Source organism: Hydractinia symbiolongicarpus, chromosome 3 (assembly GCF_029227915.1).
Source record: "Hydractinia symbiolongicarpus strain clone_291-10 chromosome 3, HSymV2.1, whole genome shotgun sequence".
In the NCBI taxonomy this organism is placed as follows: domain Eukaryota; kingdom Metazoa; phylum Cnidaria; class Hydrozoa; order Anthoathecata; family Hydractiniidae; genus Hydractinia; species Hydractinia symbiolongicarpus.
The window spans coordinates 36017741-36030559 of record NC_079877.1 but is presented as its reverse complement, the minus strand read 5'-3'; positions in this window follow the sequence as shown (position 1 = coordinate 36030559).

The following is a 12819-nucleotide window of genomic DNA, read 5'->3' as shown; positions in this document are numbered from 1 at the left end:
TAGTTTTCAAAAATGTTTTCATTTTTGATGAGACGCTGAATAAAAGAAGTTTAATCGCCGGCAAACGAAAACCCGCGATTTCCCGTAAATCCCGGACTCGGCCCGTATAGTCAAAAGTATACAAAGTAAGTACCCAGGGAGTAAACTCATTTACCGAACGATCTTTTTAATTATTTTTTCACCACTAAAACGCATGAGACTTGTGGTTTTCAAAAATGTTTTCATTTTTCATGAGACGCTTAATGAAAGAGGTTTATTCGCCGGTAAACGAAAACCCGCGATTTCCTGTAAATCCCAGGCTTGGCCCGTATAGTCGAATGTATACAAAGAAAGTACCCTGTGAGTAAAGTCATTTCCAGAACGATTTTTTAAATTATCTTTTCTCCACTAAAACGCATGAGACTTGTAGTTTTCAAAATTGTTTTCATTTTTCATGAGACGCTTAATGAAAGAGGTTTAATCGCCGGCAAACGAAAACCCGCGATTTCCCGTAAATCCCGGGCTTGGCCCGTATAGTCGAATGTATACAAAGAAAGTACCCTGTGAGTAAAGTCATTTCCAGAACGATTTTTTAAATTATCTTTTCACCACTAAAACGCATGAGACTTGTAGTTTTCAAAATTGTTTTCATTTTTGATGAGACGCTGATTAAAAGACGTTTAATCGCCGGCAAACGAATACCCGCGATTTCCCGTAAATCCCGGACTCGGCCCGTATAGTCAAAAGTGTACAAAGAAAGTACCAAGGGAGTAAACTTATTTCCTGAACGATTTTTAAAATTTTTTTTCACCACTAAAACGCATAAGACTTGTAGTTTTCAAAAATATTTTCATTTTTGATGAGACGCTGAATAAAAGAAATTTAATCGCCGGTAAACGAAAACCCGCGATTTCCCGTAAATCCCAGACTCGGCCCGTATAGTCAAAAGTATACAAAGAAAGTGCTCAGGGATTAAACTCATTTCCCGAACGATTTTTTAAATTATTTTTTCACCACGAAAACGCATGAGACTTGTAGTTTTCAAAAATGTTTTCATTTTTCATGAGACGCTTAATGAAAGAGGTTTAATCGCCGGACAACGAAAACCCGCGATTTCCCGTAAATCCCGGGCTTGGCCTGTATAGTCGAATGTATACAAAGAAAGTACCCTGTGAGTAAACTCATTTCTAGAACGATTTTTTAAATTATCTTTTCACCACTAAAACGCATGAGACTTGTAGTTTTCCAAATTGTTTTCATTTTTAAAGAGACGCTGAATAAAAGACGTTTAATCGCCGGCAAACGAAAACCCGCGATTTCCCGTAAATCCCGGACTCGGCCCGTATAGTCAAAAGTGTACAAAGAAAATACCAAGGGAGTAAACTCATTGCCCGAACGATTTTTCAAATTATTTTTGCACAACAAGAACTAATGAGACTTGTAGTATTCAAACATGTTTACATTTTTGATGAGACGCTGAATGAAAGAAGTTTAATCGCCGGTAAACGAAAACCCGCGATTTCTCCTAAATCCCGGACTCGGCCCGTATAGTCGAATGTATACAAAGAAAGTACCCTGTGAGTAAACTCATTTCCAGAACAATTTTTTAAATTATCTTCTCACCACTAAAACGCATGAGACTTGTAGTTTTCAAAAATGTTTTCATTTTTGATGAGACGCTGAATAAACGAAGTTTAATCGCCGGCAAACGAAAACCCGCGATTTTCCGTAAATCCCGGACTCGGCCAGTATAGTCAAAAGTATACAAAGAAAGTACCCAGGGAGTAAACTCATTTCCTGAACGATTTTTTAAATTATTTTTTCACCACTAAAACGCATGAGACTTGTAGTTTTTAAAAATGTTTTCATTTTTCATGAGACGCTTAATGAAAGAGGTTTAATCGCCGGCAAACGAAAACCCGCGATTTCCCGTAAATCCCGGGCTTGGCCCGTATAGTCGAATGTATACAAAGAAAGTACCCTGTGAGTAAAGTCATTTCCAGAACGATTTTTTAAATTATCTTTTCACCACTAAAACGCATGAGACTTGTAGATTTCAAAAATGTGTTCATCTTTGATGAGACGCTTAATGAAAGGGCTTTAATCGCCGGCAAACGAAAACACGCGCTTTCCCGTAAATCCCGGGCTTGGCCCGTATAGTCTAATGTATACAAAGAAAGTACCCTGAGAGTAAACTCATTTCCAGAACGATTTTTTAATTTATCTTTTCACCACTAAAACGCATGAGACTTGTAGTTTTCAAAAATGTTTTCATTTTTGATGGGACGCAGAATAAAAGAAGTTTAATCGCCGGCAAACGAAAAACCGCGATTTCCCGTAAATCCCGGGCTTGGCCCGTATAGTCGAATGTATACAAAGAAAGTACCCTGAGAGTAACCTCTTTTCCAGAACGATTTTTTAATTTATCTTCTCACCACTAAAACGCATGAGACTTGTAGTTTTCAAAAATGTTTTCATTTTTGATGAGACGCTGAATAAAAGAAGTTTAATCGCCGGCAAACGAAAACCCGCGATTTCCCGTAAATCCCGGACTCGGCCCGTATAGTCAAAAGTATACAAAGTAAGTACCCATGGAGTAAACTCATTTACCGAACGATCTTTTTAATTATTTTTTCACCACTAAAACGCATGAGACTTGTGGTTTTCAAAAATGTTTTCATTTTTCATGAGACGCTTAATGAAAGAGGTTTATTCGCCGGTAAACGAAAACCCGCGATTTCCTGTAAATCCCCGGCTTGGCCCGTATAGTCGAATGTATACAAAGAAAGTACCCTGTGAGTAAAGTCATTTCCAGAACGATTTTTTAAATTATCTTTTCACCACTAAAACGCATGAGACTTGTAGTTTTCAAAATTGTTTTCATTTTTGATGAGACGCTGATTAAAAGACGTTTAATCGCCGGCAAACGAATACCCGCGATTTCCCGTAAATCCCGGACTCGGCCCGTATAGTCAAAAGTGTATAAAGAAAGTACCAAGGGAGTAAACTTATTTCCTGAACGATTTTTAAAATTTTTTTTCACCACTAAAACGCATGAGACTTTTAGTTTTCAAAAATATTCTCATTTTTGATGAGACGCTGAATAAAAGAAGTTTAATCGCCGGTAAACGAAAACCCGCGATTTCCCGTAAATCCCAGACTCGGCCCGTATAGTCAAAAGTATACAAAAAAAGTACCCAGGGAGTAAACTCATTTCCCGAACGATTTTTTAAATTATTTTTTCACCACTAAAACGCATGAGACTTGTAGTTTTTTTATAATTTTTCACCACTAAAACGCATGAGACTTGTAGTTTTTAAAAATGTTTTCATTTTTGATGAGACGCTTAATGAAAGATGTTTCGTCGCCGGCAAACGAACACCCGCGATTTCCCGTAAATCCCGGGCTTGGCCTGTATAGTCGAATGTATACAAAGAAAGTACCCTGTGAGTAAACTCATTTCTAGAACGATTTTTTAAATTATCTTTTCACCACTAAAACGCATGAGACTTGTAGTTTTCCAAATTGTTTTCATTTTTAAAGAGACGCTGAATAAAAGACGTTTAATCGCCTGCAAACGAAAACCCGCGATTTCCCGTAAATCCCGGACTCGGCCCGTATAGTCAAAAGTGTACAAAGAAAATACCAAGTGAGTAAACTCATTGCCCGAACGATTTTTCAAATTATTTTTGCACAACAAGAACTAATGAGACTTGTAGTTTTTAAAAATGTTTTCATTTTTGATGAGACGCTTAATGAAAGATGTTTCGTCGCCGGCAAACGAACACCCGCGATTTCCCGTAAATCCCGGGCTTGGCCTGTATAGTCGAATGTATACAAAGAAAGTACCCTGTGAGTAAACTCATTTCTAGAACGATTTTTTAAATTATCTTTTCACCACTAAAACGCATGAGACTTGTAGTTTTTCAAATTGTTTTCATTTTTAAAGAGACGCTGAATAAAAGACGTTTAATCGCCTGCAAACGAAAACCCGCGATTTCCCGTAAATCCCGGACTCGGCCCGTATAGTCAAAAGTGTACAAAGAAAATACCAAGGGAGTAAACTCATTGCCCGAACGATTTTTCAAATTATTTTTGCACAACAAGAACTAATGAGACTTGTAGTATTCAAACATGTTTTCATTTTTGATGGGACGCAGAATAAAAGAAGTTTAATCGCCGGCAAACGAAAACCCGCGAATTCCCGTAAATCCCGGGCTTGGCCCGTATAGTTGAATGTATACAAAGAAAGTATCCTGAGAGTAAACTCTTTTCCAGAACGATTTTTTAATTTATCTTCTCACCACTAAAACGCATGAGACTTGTAGTTTTCAAAAATGTTTTCATTTTTGATGAGACGCTGAATAAAAGAAGTTTAATCGCCGGCAAACGAAAACCCGCGATTTCCCGTAAATCCCGAACTCGGCCCGTATAGTCAAAAGTATACAAAGAAAGTACCCAGGGAGTAAACTCATTTCCCGAACGATTTTTTGAATTATTTTTTCACCACTAAAAGTCATGAGACTTGTAGTTTTCAAAAATGTTTTCATTTTTGATGAGACGCTAAATGAAAGAGGTTTAATCACCGGCAAACGAAAACCCGCGATTTCCCGTAAATCCCCGGCTTGGCCCGTATAGTCGAATGTATACAAAGAAAGTACCCTGTGAGTAAAGTCATTTCCAGAACGATTTTTTAAATTATCTTTTCACCACTAAAACGCATGATACTTGTAGATTTCAAAAATGTGTTCATCTTTGATGAGACGCTTAATGAAAGGGGTTTAATCGCCGGAAAACGAAAACACGCGATTTCCCGTAAATCCCGGCCTTGGCCCGTATAGTCGAATGTATACAAAGAAAGTACCTTGAGAGTAAACTCATTTCCAGAACGATTTTTTAATTTATCTTTTCACCACTAAAACGCATGAGACTTGTAGTTTTCAAAAATGTTTTCATTTTTGATGGGACGCAGAATAAAAGAAGTTTAATCGCCGGCAAACGAAAACCCGCGATTTCCCGTAAATCCCGGGCTTGGCCCGTATAGTCGAATGTATACAAAGAAAGTACCCTGAGAGTAAACTCTTTTCCAGAACGATTTTTTAATTGATCTTCTCACCACTAAAACGCATGAGACTTGTAGTTTTCAAAAATGTTTTCATTTTTGATGAGACGCTGAATAAAAGAAGTTTAATCGCCGGCAAACGAAAACCCGCGATTTCCCGTAAATCCCGGACTCGGCCCGTATAGTCAAAAGTATACAAAGTAAGTACCCAGGGAGTAAACTCATTTACCGAACGATCTTTTTAATTATTTTTTCACCACTAAAACGCATGAGACTTGTGGTTTTCAAAAATGTTTTCATTTTTCATGAGACGCTTAATGAAAGAGGTTTATTCGCCGGTAAACGAAAACCCGCGATTTCCTGTAAATCCCAGGCTTGGCCCGTATAGTCGAATGTATACAAAGAAAGTACCCTGTGAGTAAAGTCATTTCCAGAACGATTTTTTAAATTATCTTTTCACCACTAAAACGCATGAGACTTGTAGTTTTCAAAATTGTTTTCATTTTTGATGAGACGCTGATTAAAAGACGTTTAATCGCCGGCAAACGAATACGCGCGATTTCCCGTAAATCCCGGACTCGGCCCGTATAGTCAAAAGTGTACAAAGAAAGTACCAAGGGAGTAAACTTATTTCCTGAACGATTTTTAAAATTTTTTTTCACCACTAAAACGCATGAGACTTGTAGTTTTCAAAAATATTTTCATTTTTGATGAGACGCTGAATAAAAGAAGTTTAATCGCCGGTAAACGAAACCCCGCGATTTCCCGTAAATCCCAGACTCGGCCCGTATAGTCAAAAGTATACAAAGAAAGTACCCAGGGAGTAAACTCATTTTCCGAACGATTTTTTAAATTATTTTTTCACCACTAAAACGCATGAGACTTGTAGTTTTCAAAAATGTTTTCATTTTTGATGAGACGCTGAATAAAAGAAGTTTAATCGCCGGTAAACGAAAACCCGCGATTTCCCGTATGTCCCAGACTCGGCCCGTATAGTCAAAAGTATACAAAGAAAGTACCCAGCGAGTAAACTCATTTCCCGAACGATTTCTTAAATTATTTTTTCACCACTAAAACGCATGAGACTTGTAGTTTTTAAAAATGTTTTCATTTTTCATGAGACGCTTAATGAAAGAGGTTTAATCGCCGGCAAACGAAAAACCGCGATTTACCGAAAATCCCGGGCTTGGGCCGTATAGTCGAATGTATACAAAGAAAGTACCCTGTGAGTAAACTCATTTCCAGAACGATTTTTTAAATTATTTTTTCACCACTAAAACGCATTAGACTTGTAGTTTTCAAAAATGTTTTCATTTTACATGAGACGCTTAATGAAAGAGGTTTAATCGCCGGCAAACGAAAACCCGCGATTTCCCGTAAATCCCTGGCTTGGCCCGTATAGGCGAATGTATTCAAAGAAAGTACCCTGTGAGTAATCTCATTTCCAGAACGATTTTTTAAATTATCTTTTCACCACTAAAACGCATGAGACTTGTAGTTTTCAAAAATGATTTCACTTTTGATGAGACGCTGAATAAAAGACGTTTAATCGCCGGCAAACGAAAACCCGCGATTTCCGTAAACCCCGGACTCGGCCCGTATAGTCAAAAGTGTACAAAGAAATTACCAAGGGAGTAAACTCGTTTCCCGAATGATTTTTCAAATTATTTCTGCACCACAAGAACTAATGAGACTTGTAGTATTCAAACATGTTTACATTTTTGATGGGACGCTGAATAAAAGAAGTTTAATCGCCGGCAAATGAAAACCCGCGATTTCCCCTAAATCCCGAACTCGGCCCGTATAGTCAAAAGTATAAAAAGAATGTACCCAGGGAGTAAACTCATTTCCCGAAAGATTTTTTAAATTATTTTTTCACCACTAAAACGCATGAGACTTGTAGTTTTCAAAAATGTGTTCATTTTTGATGAGACGCTTAATGAAAGAGGTTTAATCGCCGGCAAACGAAAACCTGCGATTTCCCGTAAATCCCGCGTCGGCCCGTATAGTCAAAAGTGTACAAAGAAAGTACCAAGGGAGTAAACTCATTTTCCGAACGATTTTTTAAATTATTTTTTCACCACTAAAACGCATGAGACTTGTAGTTTTCAAAAATATTTTCATTTTTGATGAGACGCTGAATAAAAGAAGTTTAATCGCCGGCAAACGAAAACCCGCGATTTCCCCTAAATCCCGGACTCGGACCGTATAGTCAAAAGTATACAAAAAATGTACCCAGGGAGTAAACTCATTTCCCGAACGATTTTTTAAATTATGTTTTCACCACTAAAACGCACGAGACTTGTAGTTTTCCAAAAATTTTTCATTTGTGATGAGACGCTGAATAAAAGTGGTTTAATCGCCGGCAAACGAAAACATGCGATTTCCTGTAAATCCTGGGCTTGGCCCGTATAGTCGAATGTATACAAAGAAAGTACCCTGTGAGTAAACTCATTTCCAGAACGATTTTTTAAATTATCTTTTCACCACTAAAAAGCATGAGACTTGTAGTTTTCCAAATTGTTTTCATTTTTAAAGAGACGCTGAATAAAAGACGTTTAATCGCCGGCAAACGAAAACCCGCGATTTCCCGTAAATCCCGGACTCTGCCCGTATAGTCAAAAGTGTACAAAGAAAATACCAAGGGAGTAAACTCATTTCCCGAACAATTTTTCAAATTATTTTTGCACAACAAGAACTAATGAGACTTGTAGTATTCAAACATGTTTACATTTTTGATGAGACGCTGAATAAAAGAAGTTTAATCGCCGGCAAACGAAAACCCGCGATTTCCCGTAAATCCCGGACTCGGCCCGTATAGTCAAAAGTATACAAAGTAAGTACCCAGGGAGTAAACTCATTTACCGAACGATCTTTTTAATTATTTTTTCACCACTAAAACGCATGAGACTTGTGGTTTTCAAAAATGTTTTCATTTTTCATGAGACGCTTAATGAAAGAGGTTTATTCGCCGGTAAACGAAAACCCGCGATTTCCTGTAAATCCCAGGCTTGGCCCGTATAGTCGAATGTATACAAAGAAAGTACCCTGTGAGTAAAGTCATTTCCAGAACGATTTTTTAAATTATCTTTTCACCACTAAAACGCATGAGACTTGTAGTTTTCAAAATTGTTTTCATTTTTGATGAGACGCTGATTAAAAGACGTTTAATCGCCGGCAAACGAAAACCCGCGATTTCCGTAAACCCCGGACTCGGCCCGTATAGTCAAAAGTGTACAAAGAAATTACCAAGGGAGTAAACTCATTTCCCGAATGATTTTTCAAATTATTTCTGCACCACAAGAACTAATGAGACTTGTAGTATTCAAACATGTTTACATTTTTGATGGGACGCTGAATAAAAGAAGTTTAATCGCCGGCAAATGAAAACCCGCGATTTCCCCTAAATCCCGAACTCGGCCCGTATAGTCAAAAGTATAAAAAGAATGTACCCAGGGAGTAAACTCATTTTCCGAACGATTTTTTAAATTATTTTTTCACCACTAAAACGCATGAGACTTGTAGTTTTCAAAAATGTGTTCATTTTTGATGAGACGGTTAATGAAAGAGGTTTAATCGCCGGCAAACGAAAACCTGCGATTTCCCGTAAATCCCGGAGTCGGCCCGTATAGTCAAAAGTGTACAAAGAAAGTACCAAGGGAGTAAACTCATTTTCCGAACGATTTTTTAAATTATTTTTTCACCACTAAAACGCATGAGACTTGTAGTTTTCAAAAATATTTTCATTTTTGATGAGACGCTGAATAAAAGAAGTTTAATCGCCGGCAAACGAAAACCCGCGATTTCCCCTAAATCCCGGACTCGGACCGTATAGTCAAAAGTATACAAAGAATGTACCCAGGGAGTAAACTCATTTCCCGAACGATTTTTTAAATTATGTTTTCACCACTAAAACACACGAGACTTGTAGTTTTCAAAAATTTTTTCATTTGTGATGAGACGCTGAATAAAAGTGGTTTAATCGCCGGCAAACGAAAACATGCGATTTCCTGTAAATCCTGGGCTTGGCCCGTATAGTCGAATGTATACAAAGAAAGTACCCTGTGAGTAAACTCATTTCCAGAACGATTTTTTAAATTATCTTTTCACCACTAAAAAGCATGAGACTTGTAGTTTTCAAAAATATTTTCATTTTTGATGCGACGCTGAATAAAAGAAGTTTAATCGCCGGAAAACAAAAACCCGCGATTTCCCGTAAATCCCGGACTCGGCCCGTATAGTCAAAAGTATACAAAGAAAGTGCTCAGGGAGTAAACTCATTTCCCGAACAATTTTTTAAATTACTTTTTCACCACGAAAACGCATGAGACTTGTAGTTTTCAAAAATGTTTTCATTTTTCATGAGACGCTTAATGAAAGAAGTTTAATCGCCGGCAAACGAAAACCCACGATTTCCCGTAAATCCCAGGCTTGGCCTGTATAGTCGAATGTATACAAAGAAAGTACCCTGTGAGTAAACTCATTTCTAGAACGATTTTTTAAATTATCTTTTCACCACTAAAACGCATGAGACTTGTAGTTTTCCAAATTGTTTTCATTTTTAAAGAGACGCTGAATAAAAGACGTTTAATCGCCGGCAAACGAAAACCCGCGATTTCCCGTAAATCCCGGACTCGGCCCGTATAGTCAAAAGTGTACAAAGAAAATACCAAGGGAGTAAACTCATTTCCCGAACAATTTTTCAAATTATTTTTGCACAACAAGAACTAATGAGACTTGTAGTATTCAAACATGTTTACATTTTTGATGAGACGCTGAATAAAAGAAGTTTAATCGCCGGTAAACGAAAACCCGCGATTTCTCCTAAATCCCGGACTCGGCCCGTATAGTCGAATGTACACAAGGAAAGTACCCTGTGAGTAAAGTCATTTCCAGAACGATTTTTTAAATTATCTTTTCACCACTAAAACGCATGAGAATTGTAGTTTTCAAAAATGTGTTCATTTTTGATGAGACGCTTAATGAAAGAGGTTTAATTTCCGGCAAACGAAAACACGCAATTTCCCGTAAATCCCGGGCTTGGCCCGTATAGTCGAATGTATACAAAGAAAGTACCCTGAGAGTAAACTCATTTCCAGAAAGATTTTTTAATTTATCTTCTCACCACTAAAACGCATGAGACTTGTAGTTTTCAAAAATGTTTTCATTTTTGATGGGACGCTGAATAAAAGAAGTTTAATCGCCGGCAAACGAAAACCCGCGATTTCCCGTAAATCCCGGCCTTGGCCCGTATAGTCGAATGTATACAAAGAAAGTACGCTGAGAGTAAACTCTTTTCCAGAACGATTTTTTAATTTATCTTCTCACCACTAAAACGCATGAGACTTGTAGTTTTCAAAAATGTTTTCATTTTTGATAAGACGCTGAATAAAAGAAGTTTAATCGCCGGCAAACGAAAACCCGCGATTTCCCGTAAATCCCGGACTCGGCCCGTATAGTCAAAAGTATACAAAGTAAGTACCCAGGGAGTAAACTCATTTACCGAACGATTTTTTTAATTATTTTTCACCACTAAAACGCATGAGACTTGTGGTTTTCAAAAATGTTTTCAATTTTCATGAGACGCTTAATGAAAGATATTTAATCGCCGGCAAACGAAAACCCGCGATTTCCCGTAAATCCCGGACTCGGCCCGTATAGTCAAAAGTGTACAAAGAAAGTACCAAGGGAGTAAACTCATTTCCTGAACGATTTTTAAAATTTTTTTTCACCACTAAAACGCATGAGACTTGTAGTTTTCAAAAATATTTTCATTTTTCATGAGACGCTGAATAAAAGAGGTTTAATCGCCGTCAAACGAAAACATGCGATTTCCGTAAATCCTGGGCTTGGCCCGTATAGTCGAATGTATACAAAGAAAGTACCCTGTGAGTAAACTCATTTCCAGAACGACTTTTTTAAATTATCTTTTCACCACTAAAAAGCATGAGACTTGTAGTTTTCAAAAATGTTTTCATTTTTGATGCGACGCTTAATAAAAGAAGTTTAATCGCCGGAAAACAAAAACCCGCGATTTCCCGTAAATCCCAGACTCAGCCCGTATAGTCAAAAGTATACAAAGAAAGTGCTCAGGGAGTAAACTCATTTCCCGAACAATTTTTTAAATTATTTTTTCACCACGAAAACGCATGAGACTTGTAGTTTTCAAAAATGTTTTCATTTTTCATGAGACGCTTAATGAAAGAGGTTTAATCGCCGGCAAACGAAAACCCGCGATTTCCCGTAAATTCCGGGCTTGGCCTGTATAGTCGAATGTATACAAAGAAAGTACCCTGTGAGTAAACTCATTTCTAGAACGATTTTTTAAATTATCTTTTCACCGCTAAAACGCATGAGACTTGTAGTTTTCCAAATTGTTTTCATTTTTAAAGAGACGTTGAATAAAAGACGTTTAATCGCCGGCAAACGAAAACCCGCGATTTCCCGTAAAACCCGGACTCGGCCGGTATAGTCAAAAGTGTACAAAGAAAATACCAAGGGAGTAAACTCATTGCCCGAACGATTTTTCAAATTATTTTTGCACAACAAGAACTAATGAGACTTGTAGTATTCAAACATGTTTACATTTTTGATGAGACGCTGAATAAAAGAAGTTTAATCGCCGGTAACGAAAACCCGCGATTTCTCCTAAATCCCGGACTCGGCCCGTATAGTCGAATGTATACAAAGAAAGTACCCTGTGAGTAAACTCATTTCCCGAACGATTTTTTAAATTATATTCTCACCACTAAAACGCATGAGACTTGTAGTTTTCAAAAATGTTTTCATTTTTGATGAGACGCTGAATAAAAGAAGTTTAATCGCCGGCAAACGAAAACCCGCGATTTCCCGTAAATCCCGGACTCGGCCCGTATAGTCAAAAGTATACAAAGAAAGTACCCAGGGAGTAAACTCATTTCCTGAACGATTTTTTAAATTATTTTTTCACCACTAAAACGCATGAGACTTGTAGTTTTCAAAAATGTTTTCATTTTTCATGAGACGCTTAATGAAAGAGGTTTAATCGCCGGCAAACGAAAACCCGCGATTTCCCGTAAATCCCGGGCTTGGCCCGTATAGTCGAATGTATACAAAGAAAGTACCCTGTGAGTAAAGTCATTTCCAGAACGATTTTTTAAATTATCTTTTCACCACTAAAACGCATGAGACTTGTAGTTTTCAAAAATGTGTTCATTTTTGATGAGACGCTTAATGAAAGAGGTTTAATCGCCGGCAAACGAAAACACGCGATTTCCCGTAAATCCCGGGCTTGACCCGTATAGTCGAATGTATATAAAGAAAGTACCCTGAGAGTAAACTCATTTCCAGAACGATTTTTTAATTTATCTTCTCACCACTAAAACGCATGAGACTTGTAGTTTTCAAAAATGTTTTCATTTTTGATGGGACGCTGAATAAAAGAAGTTTAATCGCCGGCAAAAGAAAACCCGCGATTTCGCGTAAATCCCGGACTTGGCCCGTATAGTCAAAAGTATACAAAGAATGTACCCAGGGAGTAAACTCTTTTCAAGAACGATTTTTTAATTTATCTTCTCACCACTAAAACGCATGAGACTTGTAGTTTTCAAAAATGTGTTCATTTTTGATGAGACGCTTAATGAAAGAGGTTTAATCGCCGGCAAACAAAAACACGCGATTTCCCGTAAATCCCGGGCTTGGCCCGTATAGTCGAATGTATATAAAGAAAGTACCCTGAGAGTAAACTCATTTCCAGAACGATTTTTTAATTTATCTTCTCACCACTAAAACGCATGAGA